Source organism: Octopus bimaculoides, chromosome 6, assembly GCF_046866305.1.
Source record: "Octopus bimaculoides isolate indiv1 chromosome 6, ASM4686630v1, whole genome shotgun sequence".
NCBI classification, from domain to species: Eukaryota; Metazoa; Mollusca; class Cephalopoda; order Octopoda; family Octopodidae; genus Octopus; species Octopus bimaculoides.
This window is the reverse complement of record NC_142933.1, coordinates 119,863,039-119,887,462: the sequence shown is the minus strand read 5'-3', so window position 1 is coordinate 119,887,462 and position 24,424 is coordinate 119,863,039. Positions and strand designations below refer to the sequence as shown.

The 24,424-nt window shown below is 34.7% G+C and overlaps 1 protein-coding gene across 4 annotated transcripts in view; it reads left to right on the top strand.

The window, feature by feature from the left end:
• Nucleotides 1-24,424, top strand: part of LOC106873602 (uncharacterized) — a 278,507-nt gene that overhangs the window by 139,366 nt on the left and 114,717 nt on the right. The window contains exon 1 of one of the 4 annotated variants that reach the window (XM_052968518.2): nucleotides 2,963-4,754. The exons of the other annotated variants lie outside the window; for them this stretch is intronic. The gene's annotated coding sequence lies outside the window, so the exon portion shown is untranslated. Of the gene's footprint in view, nucleotides 1-2,962; nucleotides 4,755-24,424 lie in introns of those variants that run through there. 4 annotated transcript variants of the gene reach the window in all.

Genomic DNA, 24,424 nt, shown 5'->3' with positions numbered 1-24,424 from the left:
GCCTTTATGTGGTTTCTTAAGTAAATGTTAAGCATAACAGCATAATTGAGTGCGGAGCGGGGAATGGAGTGAAAAGTTTTCTTATTGTTGAGGGCAATTAGAATGGTACGTAAGTGAGGATCTTTTGAAAGTGTCATCTATCCTTGTATTCCATTCCTTTGGAGTTTTTTTTTTCAATGACATGATTTAAAATGAAGGATATGTGTGTTTGTGGTATCACGACTAATGCGTCCTAAAATTGTTGAATATGTACATTGTAGTGTACTGGTGTTATGATGCATGTTTAATTGGTTGGGTTTCGTTGGGTTTAAGAATTGTTATACTCTTTTAATTTCAAAGATTAATTATAGGAGAGCATATTGATTCCTTCGGGTCCTCAGCGTTGTAGGACTTTCGTAAACTCAGAGGTTTTTGAATTTTCACATACCCCTTATCACATTTCCGGGCACCTGATGGGCAGAAGAGGTTTAAGTCATGGTAAAAGGTGCATAGTTTCGTGTTCATGTCTTTATAGTGTTGTCTCTGACATGATGTTTAAGAAATTCCTGATGAGCTCATTTCCTTCATGTACAAGTATTATGCTATTTAAAGTCAATGCGCAATGAGGTGTGATATGATTGCTGTTATTGTTGATAATGATGTTGCTAATAAATCTGGATAATGGCTTATTGTTCGATGTGTAGTTTCTGTGGGAAAACAAGTTTTCTTTTTTTCTAGTTTTTAGTGTTTTATATTCTATATCTTATTGTTTTATTTTTTGTTATTGTTTTAATAAGTTATCTGTCCTTTTATTGTTTTGTTTTCTCAAGTTATCTGTCTTGTAACTGATGCTACATTTTTAAGCTTCTTTCTGAAGAGGTAAATTTGCTGACTATATTCAGGTCGACAAGGGCAGCGAGATGGCAGAATCGTTAGCACACTGGCCGAAATGCCTAGCAGCATTCCGTCCGAGTTCTAATTCTGACGAGGTGGATTTTGCCTTTCATACTTTCAGAGTCGATGAAATAAGTACTACTTGAGAACTAGGGGTCGATATAATCAACGTATCTACTCACTTGAGCTTCCTGACCTTGTGCCAAATTTTGAAACCAATAGCCAGGACGACCTCTATATTTTCCTGATCACAGAGAAAAATATTTAAGCTCAATAGCTACAGATCAGAATGAGACGGGGAATGTATATTTATTAAATGTGGGTACATTAAACTTACATCATTATTTATTTTAGAGCACTGTGTAGGTTCCAATTAATTAATCATATATACATACTTGCATATATACATCAATTAGGTGTTTGTCCATACATATATTCTCTCTCTCTCTCTCTCTCTCTCTCTCTCTCTCTCTCTCTCTCTCTCTCTATCTCTCTCTCTCTCTCTCTCTCTCTCTCACTCTCTCACACACACACACACACATACGATGACATAAGTTTGACGGCCTCTCGTGGAGAATCGCTGAAGCTGATGGAAATAATGACGCAGTATTTACGAACTTGAACTAAATGATAACATTTAAGTTGACTTCACATTGAATTATTTCAGCCTGTTTTGACAAAGAAGTGTGGATGTAAGAAGAAATAATAAAAAAGAAATTGATATTAAATGTTAATTCTTATATTGTTGGCGTGGTATTTTCTTCTCCGAAATATGAACATTTGCAACAGAAAGCATTGATAAATGACAATAAACATCTTAAGTGTCAATCTAAGAATAAGGTTCATAGATTTCGTTTAAAATGTAAACCTTCCTGGTAGTTTAATAAAACTAATCAATGGTTGTGTATCTATTTTATGTTTCAATATTTATATCTGTAGTAATTGAGTTTGTTTTCGAAATCACGTAAAACGCATACACACACATAGTTACGTGTGTGTGTGTGTGTGTGTGCGTGTGTGTGCGAAGGCACGTACTTTAGAGGTTAGGCTTTTGTACTCTCAATCGCAAGATCGTGGTTTCCATTCCCACATTGGCTGTGAGTTGTGTTCTTCCGCAAAACAGTTCATTTCAAGTTGCTCACTCGACTCAGTTGTGAATAGGTCACAACACGACGGACTACCATTGTGTTCAAAGAGAAGGTTAGCCTACTCGCTTAGCGACCGGATTGGCACGATTTTTAAAGCTACAACAGTATCAAGAATATATATATTCTTTTATTCTTTTACTTGTTTCAGACATTTTAACTGCGGCAATGCTGGAGCACCGCCTTTAGTCAAGCAAATCTACCCCAGGACTTATTCTTTGTAAGCCTAGTACTTATACTATCGGGATCGCTTGTCGAACCGCTAAGTTACGGGGACCTAAACACACCAGCATCAGTTGTCACGCGATGTTCGGGACACACACACACACACATATATATATATATATATATATATATATATATGTATATATATATATATATATACGTCAGGCTTCTGTCAGTTTCCGTCTACCAAATCCACTAACAAGGGTTTGGTCGGTCCGAGGCTATAGTAGAAGACACTTGCCCAAGGTGCCATGCAGTGGGACTGAACCCGGAACCATGTGGTTGCTAAGGAAGTTACTTACCACACAGCCACTCCTGCGCCTATATATATATATATATATATATATATATATATATATATATATATATATATATATATATATATATACATACATACATACATACATACATGCATACATACATACACAGACATCTTAAAAGTAAATAGACACCATCATTTTGAAAAATGCATTTCTCCTTTCTTCTTCGGATATTTGCTGGTTGAACTAGAGGTTTCTTTCCAGCTGCTTTGCCATAGCAGTCAAGTTAATGAAGATAACTCACAGAAGTACTCTTACTCATTTGGAGTTGTTCCGCAACATCAGCTTCACAGCCCGAAATTCCTGTCAAAGGGCCGAGGTCAACCTGAGTGGATCGCTGTTGATTCCTTTCTTTTTCTACTGAATTGTACAATCACTCTGCTGACACTAGCAAGAGGAATCCAAGCTTTTCTGCATTGTTAAGCTGGCTAAGTTTACCTTAAGATTGATCCACAATAATCCTCTTTGAAAATCAGACAACACTTTTGCTACTGGTGTTGACTAGTTCATATACATATGATACTTCGCATAGGCTTTGCGATACGAATAATCTGGTGTAAAACGCAATATACGATGCTTCAGAACGAAGTGTTAGTCACACAACAGTAATAAGAAAATTAGATAACAAAGTAATAAGCAATTATCTGATGAGCTTCATTAGCTTTCTACCTACTTCTGCTAAAAGATGGCAGTGGACTCATAGTTAAATGCCTGAGTGACACTTAATAGCTTGATCGGAGCCTCAAATATGAAGTGCAATTTATTTGCGGAAAATAATTACATTTACGCATTTACACAGAAAACATTACCAATGAGAAAGAATATATGTAGTGAGGAAATCCAGAAGCCCCTCCCATATTTATAAGATTAATGTTAAATTGTGCATAAGGACAGGTATACTTAGATGGAGAGAAAAGAGTAATTAGGTCTATCAGTAAAAATATACATATACATACACATACGAAAATACACTATCAGAGACACACGTATCAACATACAATGTATGCCAGGTCTCCAAATCTAATGGAGGCCTCAAAAGACATTTTAAGATCCACCAGCTCAGCGCCCTTTGTGAATAACCTTAGAGATAGAAATTTAAAGTATGAACTATCATGGTTCATAATCGACAGCGCTCCCCCGTTTGGAAATGGATCGGACAGATGTGAATTGTGTATTAGGGTATCGTATCTAATTCTGAAATTATTTAATGCTAATACGTTGAACAAATTTTCAGATGTGATTCCTTCATGTACCCATAAGTTCTATTCAACATTTCTAAGGACACATGGAACTAGACCTGCACACTAAATTTATCTTATTAATACTTGAATGTCTTTGCCGTGAATCTTAGATCCCTCCATTCTAGCCAGTATATTATCACTTACACATGAACTGAGTAATCTTACTAATAAAAAAAATAAGTTCTATTCAACATTTCCAAGAACGTATAAAATTAGATCTGTTAACTAAATCTATTAATACTTATCTCTTTAATACTTGAAAATTTAACTATGAAATTTAGATCCTTCCATTCTGGCCAGTAGAATATGAGCTTTGAAAATTTATAAAAAACAAAAACAAAAAAAAGTTCTCTTTCTTTAATCGATCAAATTATTTTTTGGCTTGGTGGATCATTTTGTGGGGATTGCTGTGTGCTGAGGACTGCTTTTTGTTGGTTTGCAACAGTTTCTTTTAGTGTAACGCCATCATTGTTTGGTGGGCGTTACTGAAAACGAAGAGCTACGTGGCAGCAACGGGGAGTCAGGCTTCTGTCGTCCCGAGCATGATTGAACAAAATGAAATGTGCTGCGATGTAAAATTGCTACAGAAATACCAAGATATAGTAAAGAGGGAGGGGTCAAACGTAAAGTTGACCCCACTTGAGGAAGACAAAGTGAAGATAGAAAACAACCTCTTCCTACGGACACCAACTCTCCCCATACTCTGTCCGACCTAAACACAAGCGAAAACACAGAGGAGCCTCAAATTTCCCCACCCCGGCCTTTGGATAAATTTGTAATATTATATAACAGAAAAAAGGAAAAACTTTGCAACGAGATAAAGACATGGGGCAAAGCAAAAGAAGTGGACGTTTTTTGTGCAGTGGCGGACCCGGAATACGAATTACGAGGAAGAAATTGATTTTGACTAGTGAGTTACGAAAATGGACACCAGCAAAATACCGAAAAGGGTAAGTAATACATATATTTTAAAGGAACTTGACATAGACATTTTCCAAACAAGTGGAAACTAACAGTGACAAAAGTACTATCAATGTTAATATAAATTAAAATTTTTAGAAAAATAAAAAAAAAGGTTGTATTAACAGGTTCAATGAAGTCACTCCTAGGTGGGGACCGAACAGATTCATTTCATCTTTTATTATATTTAAATTCATTCTTTCTATTCGTTTTTTTTTTCTTCTGTTCCCGCCTTCTGCTGTCCCCTCTATGTAAGGCCTTCATGGACAGTTTCAGGAAATAAAGAAGCTTGCTTCTCAACCATATTGTTCCGGGTTTAGTCAAACTACATGGCACCTTGGGAAAGTGTCTTCTACTATAGCCTCGGACCGACCAAATCTTTGTGAACGGAGTTGGTAGACGGAAACTGAAAGAAGCCCGTTGTGTATATATATATAATGTGTGTGTGTGTGTTCATATATTTGTGTCTGTGTGTCTATGTTCCTTCAGCATCGCTTAATAACCGATGTTCGTGTGTTTACGTCCCCATATTAGCGGTTCGGCAAAAGAGACCGATAGAATAAGGACTAAGCTTACAAAGAATAAGTCCTGGAGTCGATTTGTTCGACAAAAGGTGGTGCTCCAGCATGGCCGCAGTTAAATGACTAAAACAAGTAAAAGAATAAAAGAATATGTATTACGGAGATGTACTTGCATAGCAAGTGACCCGATCTGAGATCGTGTGCTGGAACAAAAGCAATTGCAGCATGGACGGTGTTTATAAGCCATTTAAAAACAAGCAAAATCCGTTAGATTCACTTCAAAATTTAAATTTAATTTGTCAAAATTTTTTAGTCGCTTTGAAACTGCGACCTGTTCACTGACAAAAGCCTGTGCTGCATCTGAGAAAGTAACAGTTAGTTCATGTTATATACGTACGTGTGTGTGTATGTATGTATGTATGTATGTGCGTATGCACATGTGTATGTATTATGTAAGTATGTACATATATACTTAGGTATATATGTCAGTATTTAGATGTGTAAGTGTGTAGGCGTATCTATCTATCTGTGTGTGTGTGTACTTGTGAACGTATGTTTATGAACTGATATGTGTATCTGTTGAAGTTGTATATATGACTGTTACTCTGTAACAAATTAAATCTAAACGTTGACCTGAATCTAACCGTTTTCCTGCTTTTTTTTAAATGGCTTACAAACACCTTCCACGCTGCAATTGTATATATACTTCTATAAACCTGTGATGAGTTACTCCGTTATTTTTCTGTTTATGGAATCTTGCTGGTAGTGGGGAGGGGTTATTTTTGCTGTTCAGTCCCCACATCCATGTACCTCTATTTCATCTATTAATTACTTCAGCCTACTGGAGTTATATAGATAGAATGAGGCATGTCAACTCTAGGCTGAAACAGCTGTAAGATATTATCCCATTTTCTGTCACTATATGTAATTCTTTTAATTACCGATATGTCGCATGTGTTTGTATATTGTAATCATTGTCCTTTTAGTAAACAAATAAAAAAGTGCATTGACACAATACAATGTCTGCAAGTTGATGAATACCACCTATTCCCCTCCATTTCCTTATTGCTATATATATATATATATATATATATATATATATATATATTCATAATTGTGTTTTGCTTTTCTGTACTGTAACCATCCAATTATTACTGAATGGTTAAAAAATTATTTGTCATTCGTTCGTTCGCAAAATCACATGTGTGTCCTATGGTTGCCTTAAACTGAGAAATGGATTGGTTTTATATCAGACTCCAAAATATGGACAGTCCTTCTCGCCAGACTTCCGTACAGCTTCCGTCTATCGATCACCTGGGGCTAGAGTAGCAGACATTTGCCGAAGGTGTCGCGCATTAGGATTGAAATCGATAACTCGTAGTTACAAGGTAACCTTCTTAACCTCACAGTCATTCTATTTCACCTCTTCCCAGTTTGTTCATTTGGTACAAGGAGGAATGATCCCCAGGTTATAAAAACTTACTTTTAGATATGTAAGAAAAGCAAACTTGAAAAAAAAAAAACAATTTAGAGATCACTGTAAGCAAATTTGCTATAAAATATTATCTCATTTTATGTAGTCTCATTGTCCAAGGAAACTTCAGTTATTTCTGTTTGTTAGTATTTACATTTATTCCGCCACCAGAACCAAACTTTAATCCGGATTATACTACTTTTATTCTCTTTACATGAGATCTCTAAGAATGTACGAACTGAATAAACTCTTAAGAGAATTGTAATTAATACCGAATCCCAGTTTAAAAGATTGGATTATTTACGCGATAATGTGTCATTGGTTTTACTGCATTTATGTCCCTCTGAATACACAAAGAATTGCAAAGTGAAACTTCGGCCGTAAACATAGCTTAGAATTATTTTCCTTTCCGAAATACAACACCGTAGAGATTATAGTATACTGAAAATGTGAAGCTCAAACATAAATAAATGTATACATGAATGATAACGTCTGTGACTCGTGGGAAAGGATTCGGGTTGTAGGAAGCTTATCTTGAGATGAGAAGACGTCACGATTTGGTGAGTTTCTTAATCTCAGTAGATTAGGCGATAAGCAGATATTTGCATAATTTTTTTTTTAAATAAACCAAGTTGCTTGAAATGTCACAGAACTGTCTCAGACATAAAGGTCAAACAGAGATTAAGCTTGTACTAGCATCTAAAATACCAGTCTCTAATCGTTCATCCGTACATACTGCGATGTTATTGCAAATATGCACAGTCACACTCTCACGCACACACAAAAACTCTCTCTCTCTCTTTCTCTCTCTCTCTCTCTCTACACACACATATATATATATATATATATATATATATATATATATATATATATATATGCACATTCAGAGGTAGAGTGCAGAGAAATGCAACGGCAATATTATAATAAGTCCTATGTGTCTACCAAAGACACATTGTCATAGTTCTTATTTCAGCTTAATTATAATTTTCAACACATTTGAATGGGAGCGATTTCTTTGGTTTCAGTAATAATGGGATACAAGTTGGTCACTGACATTATATGACTTCAAATAATAAGGTGCCGATAAGGTATCGGTAATGGATTTAGCGAATAATCCAAATGTCAGGTTTAAAATAAAATAAAATCACTTTCTGACAAAAGTCACCCAGAAATGGAACCCGGAGAGATAGCTTGATTGATTTTTTTTTCTAAGAATTATAAAAATATAATTGAAGCCAACCAAAAGATACCGAAATCGCCGTTAGCAATTACCGATGCAATGTGGAGAACTGTAACAGATTGGAGCAAAAGTCAAACGAACGAAATCTTTTTATGGTAATCGGTTTCTTTTTGGTTATAAGTTTAAATTGATACCAGAATAGAATTTTTATGTCTGGATTTGAATAAATGTCAATGCAGGAATCTGCCGAGAAATTTGAAAACACTGCCCCGTTCTGAATTAATATCACAATTGGTCTTTGGGCATCTTTAGAGAAGTACATCTGGTTTCAAGCATTCGAGCCAGTCACTCCTTTACTAATTAATGAATAATGGTTAAAGATAGAGAGGAAGAGAAGTAGCAGAATTGGTAAAGCGACGAACAAAACACGTAAATGCGGTATTTAATCATTCTCTTCAGATTTCACGGAGATCAGCTCAATTTTTCAACCTTCAAGGTTGAATAAGCAGCAGTTAAGTGTTTGAGTCAATACAATAAGCAATATAGCTCTTCAAATACTAATTGTGAGACATTATCATTGAGGATAGATGGATGAATGGATAGATAGATAGATAGATAGATAGATAGATAGATAGGCGTGTATGCTTTCTCTTTTTAATTTAAAATTAATTTTAACTTGTCACTTGCTTATGTTGTTCACCATTCTTTAAATCTTAAGGTTTTGCAGTTTTTTATTGTCGCAGATATCATGATAATTTGTAGCGTATGAATTAAGAAGTTTCATTCATTCTTTCCCTAGGAATTCACCCGTACTTTACTCTAGATGGATTGGTTCGCATTGTCTGCCGCCAAAAACAATAGATTGAAACTGAGAGAGTATCTTGGGCACTCGATTTTCAAATTCCTTGTAAATGATCTTTAGAAGTTTTTTTTTCCTGTATTTTTCTCATCACATTGGTGTCCTAAGGGCTGATGTTTCCACAACAAAGCATATTTTTCTTGCGATCCACAAGAAATATATAGTTGTCTTTTAACTTTGTGTCTTTTTTCAATTTTAGAGTCAGTTTCAGTATTTTCTGGGGGGTTTTTTCCTTATTCTGTTCCAACATGCCTCATTAAAATATATCTGGAAAACATTTCCTTGCAGTCGGCAACAATATGATTGCTGTCTTCAGTTTTAGTTTGGCTTGTATTTGTTGTCTGCCAATGTTTTCTGCTTTATATGCTGCGGATATTTGATAGAGATCTCTTGTTCTTGTATTCAATGGAGATAGCCTTCAATGTAGGAGGTCGTAGGCTTGTCGGTATTCAATACCCAGTTTTTCATTTAACTTATTCATTCGATGGTTTGCGTCTTTCCTGCCAAATACCCATGCACTCATTTTCTTTTTAATTTGTTGTTTTGATAAATAGAATTTACCAATGCTCCTTGAGGAGAGATCTGTATCAGCTCTCATTTCATGCCTCCCTTCAAATTCATTAGCTATCCGAAATTTCGTTAATATAGTTATATAGTAAGATAGTTTAGAATTCTAGCTGTGGGAAACTGGAACGCACAACAAAGTGTCCTGGGCGATATGTTTGTTGTTACCGGAGAGTTCAGACGACCATATTTTTAAAAACTTCCTTGAGATATTCATTCTTTGTTCTCGCATTCTGTCCAAGATATTTATGTTGCTGTACATACATACGTACGTATGTATGTATGTATGTATGTATGTATGTATGTATGTATGTATGCATGTATGTATGTATTTAAGTATATTGTATGTATGTATGTTAAAGAAGATATGTACACATGCATGTATGTATTGTTAAAGAATATTTATAGGGTACCTAAAGTGGAGGAAAATATCGTAGAGCATTTTAATTTGGAATTAAAATTCTTCATTAAAATAATTCTGGTATTGAAGAAAACGATACCAGAAATAAACCGAGATCAACTGTTTCAATTTTATACTATTTATCAATAGACCTCTTTCATTTGTTTACACATACGCGATTATAGACATCCAAAAGAGACGAAGAGGCGAGAAGCTTGACTTTATTGCTTTTTTATGGAAGTCAAAATGTTTTCTTTATCAAATTTGTTCAATACCTACATGAAATTAAGTATATAATTTAGGAGAAATAAAATTTAATGCTATGTATAGATTTCTATTGGTCAATAGAGGAATTACATTGCCGAGAACTTACTGTAGTCTTTTAGACTTTAGCAGCTGGGATAATTAAGCACACTGAATTTCTACTAATTCTCTATATAATTGTATTAATTTCATCCGCTTTATGCAGGCGGCGAACTGGAAGAGTCGTCAGAGGCGTATTTGTTCCCATTCTTTCTACTCTGAGTTAAAATCCCGCTGATGTCAACTTTGGCTTTTTTATTTTTCGGTGAGGGGCAAGTCAAGAATACAATGCACCTGTCTAGGACAATGATGTATGGATGTGCATAACCGATACCTTGTGGTATCAGCACAGACTCTTTGTATTTTGTGTTCAAGTCCTACCACCGCCAACATAAGTGATGGCTTAATCCGTCGTCCGGTTGACGACCACCACCTGACACCTTAGGCGCCCTAAGCGGATTCCACTCTGATGCAAGCAATCGAGCCTGGTCTTCGGTTTAAGGATAGCTTCATCGCTCGCTCGTTCAAGTTGCCGAGGTCTTGGAGTAAGGTTATGAGTACTGGCTTTTCTCCTTGACTAAAACATTACAAAATGTGTGTGACATCATTATGGAAGCTATCGCAGATATATCTCAAGAAAAAGTGAAAATTATCTTGAATTGAAAGAGAACTTTATTCACTGTATTTAGATGAAGTGACATGTTTTTTCCTATGGAATAGACTAATGTAACTGACAAGGTGAGAGCTAGCTGAAACATCTATAGACAACGCAACGAGTCATATAAGGCTCAAAAGCCATGCAAGGAGAAACAAGTGTTAATGGTTATAATACGAACTACTTCTGGTTGCAGATTATGGTTTTTTATTTTACTTATTACTGGCGATCATCTTTTTTTTCTGAATGAAATATGTCTCTTCCAAGGTAGGATAAAATGCTGCCACAGCAGAAATTTACCTCCAACAGAAAGTAAATAGGCCCGTTGTTGATTTTAACGTTGTTGATTTTAATGCGCTGCCCGTTTCTAATGACTGCTATGTTTTATCATTAGGTAAATTAATCTCCGCGTCAATTCCGTTCCTATGTTCTCTCGAAACGATGACATCAAATCTGTTACTTAGTGCTGTATATTTAACTTACCGATGTCTGTCCAAATTGGTAGTCGTCGTTTTTCTTAACAGCAATAATGCAGGTTTCCCTACAAGAATTACATTATCAGGAGAATGTTTCTTCAGATAACATAATTTGGTTCGTTTCCTCTCTCTCTCTTTCTCTCTCTCTCTCCCTCTCTTTGTTCTTGAAGGTGCCAATTAATCGGAATTTACTGGGATCTTTGAGGGTATAAACTGTAGGTTTCGTAACATTGGCACAAATTAGTGACTCAAGTAGGAGAAAATATCTTTAAATGTTCTTGTACGTGTCAGCTATTACAACACAGAAATCTTGGATAAATATACTCAGGCTGCTTCAACACATGTTGAACATAAAATTTCGGTTGCTTAAGCACGTATTGAAAAATAATACTATGAAATTAAGGCATATAATTTGTTTGCTATTCTTTGACATGTCTGTTCTGTTTGTTTTCGTTTTTTGTCACATGATAACCTCAAGGCTTCTGAGATAAGTCGGCAGTAGGGTGTGGCACCTAAATTTTTGAAGGGTCTTCGATCGTTACGAAAATGAGAGTAGGTCACCCTCAGGCCGAAGACCTGGACCAAATACTTACTGTAAGGTGGACTCTGCTAAAAATATCTAAGGTATCCAGTTTCTGTCACCAAATTCTATTCACAAAACATAAGTCAACCTGCAGTAGAAGATGCGTATTCAAACTTTTGTATAGCTGAACCAAGAGTGAAACTGTGTTGTTAAGAGTCTAACTTCTTTACCACACAGCTATGTCTGTGCCTCCATTATCATTCACATGTACATTATTACGATTGCTATCAAAATAGTTTTTTTTTATTCGGAGTAAATTCACATTACCAATTCATACAAGCCCATTGTGTAAAATAAAACTAAACGTAACATCTCTCTGCATTGTTTTCTGTGACAATATGAGAAAGAGATAGATAGAAAAAATAGAGAGTAAGAGAGGAGGAAAGAGAGAGAGACAGATAATTGAGCTAAGAATGCAAGATGTGCATAACTTTTCTATTGAAGGAGAATTTAAATAAGAATAAATATTAAATACCACGACGATATTTTTAAAATATGCAATTAAAGAAAAAGATAAAAACAGCATAAATCGCATTTTTAACGATCAAAATTTGGATCAAAGAGTTAATACATTTCTAAATGGAGACTTTAAATGTGGAAGGAAATTATGATTAAAGTAAATAGGAACCATTTTAGCCACATTAAAATTTCAATCATAGCCACCACACCCTTTCCTTAAATTTTTCTTACCTTACTCCACTCATATTTTTATGATATTTCAAAACCATGGAGGATAAGTGAACAACAGCAACATATTTCTTTCCTTGTCTTCTCGAATAAAGAAAAATTGCAAAATGTAATTTATATTTGTAAGAGTAGGTATTTCTGTATTTGTAAGGTTATGTTGTTAGTTGTCTCAATCGGTATCGGTCAACTAATCAGGTATCTATACCTTTGCCTGTGGAAATAGTAAAACATAATTAACTCGGGCACCGCTAATAATGTTGGCAAAATTTCACACACCGAGTTGTGAACAGAATATCTCGGTAGAAAAAAGCGGCGAACTGGCACAATCGTTAGCACGCCGGGCAAAATGCTTAGCGACATGTCGTCCATCTTTACTTTCTGAGTTCAAATTCTGCCGAGGTCGGCTTTGCCTTTCGAGGTCGACAAAATAAGTATTAGTTGAATACTTCGGGCGATTTAATCGACCATCTCCCTTCCCGCGACATGACTGGCCTTGTGTTAAAATTTGAAACCAATATTATGATAGGAAACGTTTATCTAAGGTACTGAGCACTGAAATCGAATCAGGAAATACGTAATTACAAAGCAAGCTTCTTAATCATACAGGCATGTCTATGCCCATCGAGTTTTTATAAATATCTTGGTCAGATTCATATTAGATGAAGACCAATTCTTCAGATTTATTCATCAAAAATCCAAGCTAATAAATATGTAAATGTTGAAGCATGGAGAACCTTGTAATTAATGGTGCATATCTCGAAGCAAACCCAGCTAGAAATAATACAGGATAGCTTAGACAGAGAAAAAGAAGTGTGACTTCACAGAAATCTTGGTGTATCCTCAAGGAAAATGCTACCGATTACTCGAAAGCAATCTTTTGTCTTTTCGAGCCATCCATACTAGACGCTTAATCTTCGCGAAAAAGTTTGTTTTTATTTAGAACATAAATATAAAGGTATCAAGTATTAATAAGTCTTTATATCATGATGCGAACTCGGCTATAAATACAAGTTTATAACACACTGAATGGATGAAAACAAGTTGGAAAACTGTCTGCCTGCGTTAAAGGAAATATGTGGTTCAACTCCCGCAGACAGAATTCTGCCATTTTCGTTCCATCCAAGGAATTTTTTGACCAAACATATCATATATATTTTATTATAATTATTATAACTGACTTCGCTTTCACATACATCGTTACTAAAGACGTCCTTAAATGCCATTTATATCTTTTGGATCTATTTTAAAACGGGGGCCACATTTTTCATTAATGTTTTACGTAGTGTTTTTGGTACGGAAAGACTTTCAAACTTCGTATACTTATCTATTTTGTGTTATAGAACAGAAAAATATTTTTGTATTCGAATTTATTTCATGTAAAAAAATTGTCTTTCAACCAATCACTGACAAGTATTCAGTTGTTTATATTTACTCCTTTGGCTGATTAAGCGATGTAAAGCGTATTTAATCTCCATACCTTCGTTTTATTTGCTTTTTTCATTTTAAATTTGCTTTAACCCTAACCCTAACCCTAGGGTTAGGGTTAATTGTTTCAGAATCGTTTGTTTATGTAGTCGGCACTTAATGTATATCGGCTGAATGGACGTCAGTGATTGGTTGAAATTACAGAAATACGACAACTTTAACATGGAATAACTTATGGATTTCTTTTTTTTTTAAGAAGACTAAGAGAAAAAGATGTTTTATATGACACATTCTACCAGTGTTCCAAGTTTCAAAGTGTTTCGTTAATGAAAAATGTGGCCCCCGTTTTAAAAAAGATCCTATCTTTTACTGTTCACAATATCTTCTCAAAGTGACAATAAAGTACACTCAAATGATAATTTATACAATTTTTCTTCTTTTATCATAAACACCTGCTCAGTTTGTTACAACACAATATTTTATTAGCTCTGTAAATGTGTCATGCAATTTTTATGGCGGTCTTAGTCTCAAAACAAGTTTTTATATATCTCTCAGCATATTCTTCCTTCAAAGATGCTAGTAAATGTGGGATAGTTTGTTAGTGCATCGATTTTTCTCTCGTTCTTTGTTTGTTTCTTTTCTGTGAGAATTCGCAAATTTAAACCATATAACACATAGCTCCAACTATATTTCCCATTACATATTGTCCCGCTTAGTGCGACCGTTCAATGCACAACAAATTTATTGACATTTGCTTTACATTCTTTCAATGTCAATAAAATAAGTACGAGTTGAGCAATGATGTCGATATAATTGAGTAACCCCCTCCCCCTAAATTACTAGCCTTGTTCCAAAATTATTATTGCAGTAGATTGGTTAAAGCGTCCAACAAAATACTTTTCTGTATTGTTCTGGCTAATTCTCAATTCAAATCACCCAAGGTCAGCTATGCCTTTCATCCCCCCCCCCCCCAGGTACAATAAAATAAATAATCATGCTATTATTATGCTTATTAAGGCGACGAGCTGGCAGAATCGTTAGCATGTCGGACGAAATGCTTAGCGGTAATTCGCCCGTCGTACGTTCTGAGTTCAAATTCTGAGACTGCTTTGTTTGGCTATGGGTTTATTTCTTTTGCTTTCTCTGTTGGGAACACATTTTCTTCGGGCACTGGTTCGCTTAGTAGCATTATTATTATTAGTAGTAGTAGTAGTATTATTATCATTATTATTATTATTATTATTATTATTACTACTAAGGCAGCGAGCTGGCAGAGTCGTTAGCGCGCTGAATGAAATGCTTAGCGATATTTCACCCGTCACTGCGTTCTGAGATCAAAATCCGCTAAGGTCCGCTTTGCCTTTTATCCTTTTGGGGTCGATAAATTAAGTACTAGTGAGCCACTGCTTGGTACTGCATCAGGTCATTTATTATTATTAATATTATTATTATTATTATTATTCAGTAGTTTTATTTTTATTGCGTGCTTTCACTTCACTACCGAGCGCAGCTCTGTGTGCCTTGGGTATGTGCTGTGGTTTGTTGTGATGTTCTTATGGTTACTGTATTGAAAGTGTTTTGCGTAGGATTATTATTATTATTATATAGTTGGCTTTTGCTTTGTATTTGTACAAATTGGCTCTAAGTCTCACCCAGAGACCTCAAGAGACAATAAGTTCGAAGTTCAAGTTGGTGTTATGACAAGCGTGCCATATATTTTGTTTTGCACGGCGTTGTTCTAAAAAACATTTGTCAAAACATAAGTAAATTAAAAGTTTGTTTTAAACGTAATTTCATTATAAGACTATAGCATGTTAAAATGACAGTAGAATGTGTTTGTTATTATGTACATTTAAAAGTATTTTAACACTGTTTACAGATTAAAATGCTTTTCTTATTACATAGATCATACTTTATGTAGGATATGAGCAGTTCCCATAAGCACTATTTTTTCAAGCTCTTCCGTTTTCGGATTTCTTGGTATGTGAGCTAGATAATAATCAGCCCCTTTTGCTATCATTCCTAGGGCACCTATGACAATAGTTATTGTTTTAAACTTGAGGTTCCACATTTTGCCAATTTCTATTTCAAGATCTTTATACTTGCTTAGATTTTGTAGGTCTTGACATATATTTATGTCGATTGGGACTGTCAAATCAATGGGGAGGTACGATTTTTGTCTGAATTCCTTCAATATAACGTCTAGCCTATTTGCATCTATCTCTCTGTCAGTTTGAACGTTGAAGTTCCAAAGGCGTAAAATGCGGTCATCTTCAAGCACTGGTAAGGGATTGTGTTCCCACCAGTTTGTTTTATCATGGAACAGGTCTAAGTCTTTGAAAATTACCCAGTGGATAGACTGTGCAGCTCTATCATGCCTGTTGAGATACTCTGTAGGCGCAAGAAAACTGTACATGGAGACATGATCGATGGTTTCATTTTGTTGCTTCCATACATGACATGTTGGGCTACTACCGTTCTTTAAGCTGGTGACCTGGTAGCTTCTTGTAGGTAGGCATTGATCTTAGGCTGCTCTGATAAATCCTTCCGTCTCTGATTTTAAGCGAGAAAACTAATCATTGATGGGTAAAAGTTTGTCAATATCACCAGTATTAGCTCTCTGTGGATATTATTATTATTATATTATTATTAATATTATTATCAGTAGTAGTAGTAGTTCATTTGTGTTCAGAATCATTGCATGTTTCTCAAATAGCACCAGGAAAATCAGATTATTACCACGTTTTATTGTAGGATATTTTTTTCTTTTTCAATTATATTGCAAACAAAGGACATCGAATCCTGTAAAAATCTAACTCAATACTTAGGGTAGACAAAATGTCCACATGCTATATATTTTGTTACATTTTTTTCCTGAAAATTTTCTTGCCTTTACAAACTTTTCGATATGACGTCTACCAGAAGATCAGTAAGCATTACCTAACAAGAAAGAGCGTAGCAGCACCGAATACACTTCTCTGAAAGAAAAGCAATTGGAATAATTTTCAAAGACATGATAGCAAATGTTAAAATGAATAAAGAGAATTTTTTAAAATAAGTACAGAAAAGAAAACAATAAAGTAAGAGTTACTCTCACAAATATTATTAGACACAATTTTCTACCGGAAAATGCAAATTTGCACAACAGCAAAACATTACCAACACTAACACTGCAACCTTGTACGGTAACAAGTGTTCTGACAACTGTTTTTCTTATATATAATAAACCAAAGTGAAGTTGAAACATAGGCTCAACCCTTCTCAAAGAGCTATTAAAGCATAAGGCGGTTTGCAAAGGCTGGTCTCTAGAGAATTCACCGTGTGTGTGTGTGTGTGTGTGTGTGTGTGTGTGTGTGTAAAATATTGGTTTCAAATTTTGGCACAAGCCAGCAAGTTCGAAATTGGGAGTAAGCACATCGACCCCAGTGCTTAACTGCTATTTATTTATCGACCCCGGCCGCATCTGAACTCAGAATGCAAAGATGGACGAAATGCCGCTAAGCATTTTGCCAGGCGTGATAACGGTTCTGAAATATTACCGTATAAAACAGCACGTTAATCTTAAGTTAATATTTTTTTTAGTTATTAGATAGTATTGTTATATTGTTTACGAAAGAATTCTTGAAAAAGTTTGAATAATGATAAGAAACACTGTCAAATCAACAGCTGCCTTGACGAAACACATTTAATTCTAACCAACAATATGTATTTTCACGAATAATTAGGCATGTCATTTTGCTGATAATAATTGCCTGTAAGACATCGAGCTGGCAGAATCGCCAGAACACCTAGCAAAATACTTAGTAGCATTTGGTCTGTGTTTACGTTCTGAGTTCAAATTCTGCAGAGGTCGGCTTTGCATTTTTATTATTATTTTTTTTCGGGATCTTTGCATGTTTTCTTTCGGGATCCATAAAATAAGTACCAGTTGAGGGATCTTTTCGTTTTGATGGGCAACTCGATTAATTAATTTTCTTTAACTAAACACTTTGAAACTTCGGATACTGGAAGAATGTGTCATATAGAACATTCTTTACTCTTCGCGTTGTTGAGAAAAGCTATTTTCGAAGTTATTTCGTGTTAAATTTGTATTTCGGTAATTTCAACCAATCAATGACGTGTATTCAGCTGAATAAAATTACTGCTGTTGTTTGTCAAAAACAACTTCCAGTGGTGTATGTTTTGTTTGTCACTGTTATTTATGACATATTTCCTTCCAGTTACGTTCATATGAATAAACGAGTGTATCTGAAGCACATTTACTTCATGACACCACAATAATCGTTCGTGCATTTCTACTGCTTTTAGGTTTTTACCCTGTTTTTCGACTATTTTCGGAAAGACCCCCCCCCCCCACAAAAAAAAAAATTTTCTCGAAGGTTATAACATTTTGTATTAGAAGGCATGATAGTATATCGACGTTTTGATTGAAAATTTTAAAGTTATTCCTAGAATGTTAAAACTTAGTGCCCATGCACAGCAGAGTTCAAGGTTAATCTATGCCAAGTGGTTTCATTCTGTGTGCATTAGCTTCGTTACATACACAACAGACCATTTACTTATTGATCAGACCATGGTTTTATTTCATGCCAATGATTATATATATATATATATATATATATATATATATATATATATATATATGTATAATCACCCGCGCGTAACTCTTTTCATTTAGGTAATCTCGAAGCATTGCTGTGACTTCCATCTCTAGCTTATCCAGTTGACCAGGCATATAGGATAAATTCTATCGTCTATAAGACGAAAGTCAGAACAACGCTTCCAGATTACCTAAATGAAAAGAGTTATGTGAAGGTGTTTTCAAAGGACGTTACTCAAACCACCTAACTTCTTTCCAGAACATCGACAAATGTAAAGCTATTAAACGGGTTAGCCACATATGGGATTTGACGACCAACTGCACACCACATACAATCTAGTGGAGAATCTTTGAGAATTTCATGCCATATGTAAATTAATCTAAGGAATGCAACTGAAACTTTGCACATTCTGTTTCGATCTAAGAATTCCCCCACACTGCTAAATTTTCAGCAAATGCAAGCATATGGACAAGTATCTTTCGGCGACCTGAAGCACCTCGTCCTCTCCGGAATGAGCGGCTGCCTCGCAGACTTTTGATCGCTCTCTGTTCAATTGTTCGACAACAACTATTTCTATTGTGGCTTTTACGGACAAAAGAGACATAACGTTAATTTACTTTCTTTTCTTTTTCCAATTTTATTCTTACTTCCGTCTTATACATCAAGCTTCTGCTAGATTTTTGCTCGTGATTTCTAATGAAAACAGCATGAATTTTTTTTTAAAGGATAGACTATGTGCTCGGAGCCTTAAAAATCCATGATACAAGGTGCGTTTTTAAAAATCTGCCTAGATACATGTTTCAGCAGCAAGAAAATTTTAGTAGGTCATAGCTTTATAATGTGCACATTAAATGATACATACATACATCTCTCTTTCTCTCTCTAATAAATATATATATATATATATATATATATATATATATATATATATATATATATATATATATATATATATGCTTCCGTTTGTCTCCCGCTACTGCTTGACAAATGGTATTTATTTGTTTACGTATCTTTGACTTAGCGATTCAGTATAAAAGGAAGATAGAATGAATAAGTCCCAGGCTTTAAGAAGAAATAATTACCGGGTTTGATTCTTTCTACTAAAATCCCTGCAAGGCGGTGCCCCAGCTTGGCCGTAGTCCAAAGACTCAAACAAGTGAAAGATTAAAACACGCAACACACACACACACACACACACACACACACACACACACACACACACACACACACACACACACACACACACACACACACACACACACACACACACACACACACACACACACACACACACACACACACACACACACACATATATATATATGCATGCTAATCAGAGTATATTGGATTATGAATCGATTTCAATCGGTCTTACCAATCGGTTTCGCCCAGGATATTAGATAATAAGGTAATTTTAGGTAATCACTTAATTACCTAATATCCTGTACGAAAGTGATTGGTAAAATTGGCTGAAATGGTTCTGTGATATGTATACTTTGATTAATATATCCATTTTATTGACAAATATACATGCGCCAATCGCTGTATATATATATATATATATATATATATATATATATACACGCATATGCATATGTGTGTGTAGGTGAATGTGTGTGTGTGTGTGTGTGTCTGTCTATCTGCCTACCTGCCTATGTGGTAAAAAGTACTCTCAGTATAGCACGAAGTGGAAGCGAAACCCGGACGTCAAGACTGCCAAGCGTACTTCTTAACCGCGCTTGTAAGATCAGGAAAACATTCTTCCCAATACACAGACAAGCAATTGTAAATCAACATTCACGGATCCAAGCACTTAAATGTTCAGAAAATTTCGACTGACAGCGACCATGCTATATAAACAATCGTGTAACTTCTAAGATTCCACACTCTTCTTCCCTGATTTAAATTCGTTTTGGCGTTTACAAAATTGCAATTTCTCGAATGTGATGTAAAACACAAATGGAAAGAAGAAACTAAATCGAAACACATAAGTGTCGAAATAGCTCTTTACTCTAATGATGATGTAACCAGAAAGAATACATTGACAAAAACACCACAAATATAATAGAAATATCACTCAGAATGTTCCAGAAAATTAAAGAGAATGGACAGTAGGCGTCTGTTTGAGAAGGATTCAGCATCACAGCTGCGGGTGGTGAATAGAGAATAATTATGGAAACGAGAATGTTTTAGAATGAAGATTTCAGTTATAAAAGGAGAGGGGCAAAAAAAAGAATCTGTTATTTGAGAAAGAATTGTTTATTAAAATGTTACGTATTCATTATATGTCTAAATGTATGTGTACGTATATAAATGTGTATGTGTGCGCGCGCGCATGTATAGATGCGTGTGTGTGTATGTATGTGCTTGTGTGTGTGTTTATATATGTATGTGTATGTGTGCATGTATATACACATACTTTTAATATTAATAGTGGCTGTTTTCTTCGCGGTTTAGCCGTTGATACTTGCTAATAAAAACTTGCATATTTAAAGTATCAACAACACAAACCTATTAAACAAATGTGTGTATGTATGTATGTGTGTGTATGTGTGAGAGAGAGAGAGAAGGAGAAAGAAAGGGGAAGAGTGAAAGAGAAAGAGTGTGTGTATGTATATGTATACGTATGTTATCAATATGCATTTGTATAAATTAGTATGTACGTATTTATACATGTATGCATGTATATATGTAGCCATCCATGGATGGATGGATGGATTGTGGATGGAAGGGTGGCTTCCAAACAAAAACGTGCAATATTAATGAAAAGCAGTATAAATCTTGCTTTGATCACACATTGTAAGAAGCACAAGAAACATTAAAATAATAGCTTTCTGTACTTGAAGCAAAATGAATTGCCCTCGCTTGATCAAATGGAAATATGCAACATTCGAAAATTACCAACAGGAACAGGGAATTGGTACAAACAAATTTTCACACGCCAAAAAATGTCTAGGTAGTTGAATACTGAAACATTGTGATGAAGATGAAGAAAGCGGAATGATGTCATGTTGGTATTACCTCGAATTTTTCCATTTAAAATTTTCTAAATTCACCTGCGGCTGACTGCTGATTTGTCTGAGGTGATCTAAGTTACCTTGATTGAAACGCCGGCTCGATGTCCTGAGCTACAGTGAGCGGTTTGATATAGCAATTCTTGAATACTTTCTCCTTTACCTGTTGACTGTTCCTAATCTACCCCTAGCAGAGAACACTGATTCTTTCGTGTTGCCAAATAGTATTACTAAGCTGAAGAAATAAGGAGAAAAATAAAGAATAAAAGCAATAAAAGGCTAAGCAAAAGATCCACGAATAGAGTGTATAGGACAGTTAAACTTATGCATGCTCCACAGTGCCATCTAAAATCAAACAAGTGAGAGTATATCATTCCCAAGCTTCATATTAAAATGAGGTAAAAAAATATCAATTTGAAGTGCGAAATACATTTTTGTATGCTCACATTGTCTTGTTTTCTTGCTTTGCTGATTTTTTTCGACGAGCGTGAGTAAAGAGAAAAAATTTCGAAGTGAAAAATGTAATGTTGTAGAAATTGTAAGAGTTTGCTCAGCAATTTTGAGTAAAGGTATTGGGGAATATCTCTTGAGATGTCGACCGAGAGATAGAAAACTGTTTGCAAGAAACCGTATAAAAACTGTGAATAAAAATGAAACGAGTGAAATGACGCGAGTTATTTACATGCAACAATACGAATATCATTGATTTGAACGGAAACAAAATTCTGCCGAAGGAAGCTACGAGAAAAACTAACTTGAAAAAGAAAAAAAGCGAACAAAATATGAACTGAGAAAAAAAATAAATGAATCAAAACAATGCAAAGTGACACAAAATAGAACTGGAGAAATGACTGAATAGAATAGAGACGGACATACATAGGTTTATAGGTGGGGGGGGGGAGTATAGAAGATACAAGAGCAATTTCAAACGAGGAGAAGGAAGAGGTGAATACATGAAAATATTAAAGATATCCAAGGAATAGATTTAACTTTTTGTCTACCATTTAATTAATAGAATCACTTAGACAAAAGTAATCGATTGATTGATAGATAGATAGATAAGGGTAGGTAATATTATATTGTATTATGCATTATATTTTTAATTTATTTTGCAACAATTTTTTTTTCTGAAATCGTAAGTTTATATCATATTATATATTAAATACATATTTTTTAATTTCTTTTACAAGAATTTTTATCTGAAATCATATCTTGAAACCAGTCTTGTAATATTTTGGAAGAAGCAGTTAATTAAAGCCTATAAACCCACTCGCAAGTTGTTTATCTATATAAACAAGTGTGCTTATCGGGCTTCATTTATATGACTATTCAAAACTATGTGGTTGTGTAAATAACTGGATATTTTATCGTTATATTACAGCTAGTGGTTTCTACAGCTAGTGGTTTCTACAGCTGTGTATATAAGCGTTGATGAACGAATTTCAGTGAGTCTTTCACAGTGTTTGTGCATGTTTGAGTGTCTTCTGAAAATGTCTGATGGCGATTAATGTGAGGTATGTTATTTTTGAAAACAGACATGTGTTGCTAGCATTCCGTCTAATCTTCTTAGTAATGTTCTAAATGTATAAGCATGTTGATATAATCTATCCTTAAATTATCAGTCAGTTCAATTTCATTTTATAAATAATGTTACATGTAATGATACCTACATACAAAACTATTTTTTCTCCAGCAATTACCATGGATTGAACATAATTTTAGGATGAAATTTGCATTTCTTACCTGTAACTGCTGTCTAAGTTCTGATGGATACCAATAGTCATTTCTTTTTTAATTTTTAATGGCTGCAAGAAGGCGGTGAGCTTGCGGAATATTTAGTATGCCGATCGAAATGCTTAAACAATATTTAGCAAAAGATCCCTCGATGTTGGCTTGTAGAAAACCATATCTCTGTGTATGTCATTCGTTCATTGCTCAATATCTATCTATCTGTATGTCTTCTCACACGTGCTTACTATATATATATATATATATATATATATAACGTTCAAGTTCCTTTGCCGAAAACGTTTATGAGTGTGCGCATAAGAACTATATTATTTTGTTGGTAACGGCCTAATGATTCAAACTTACAAGAGGAGTTTTATGGGATTGTACCGAGTTGTTCTGACACAACGTAGGATAAATATATTATATATATTCATATGATAGATCGCTAGCCACTACACATTCTTTATTTCCTCTCCTTGTCTCATTCTGTGTTACTTTCTGTAGAATATAGGCTCGAAACGTTAAATACTTTTTCACTTCACGAGCGTTAAACTAATACATTTGTTTGTTGTCTACACCACCTGTCTTCATCTTTTGTTGCTTTTTTTGTGAACTCTCTCTATATATACTTACGCACACACACACACACACATACGCACACACGCATACACACATATATATACACATTTATGCATGCATTATGTAAGTATATATATCATGTGAAGAACATCCAACACAAGTCAGGAGATATGGAAAAATAAGAAAACGCGCTATTCATTTTACATTACAGTTTATTAATTCTAAAGTATATTATTACAATCTGATCATTTCAAAATACAATATTGTATTGAAAAACAGATTATCAAAATCAAATTATTTCAAAATACGTTATTACATATTCCCAAATATCATGTGTGCGTGCGTGCGTGTGTGTTCGTGTATGTATGTATGTATGTATGTATGTATGTATGTACGTACGTACGTACGAATTAATGTACATACAGCACGGGTTTGAGAAACTAAATTTCATTTAATTGTAGTTAGGGTATTTAGCATCTACTCTGTTTAGAAAATAAACAGATATGAAAACATCTCATTCTTTTCTTGTGCACAGAAAAATAAGGATATTGCCTTGACATGTTTCATAACTAATCGGTTATTCTTCAGAGGGCATCCACCCTCATTCT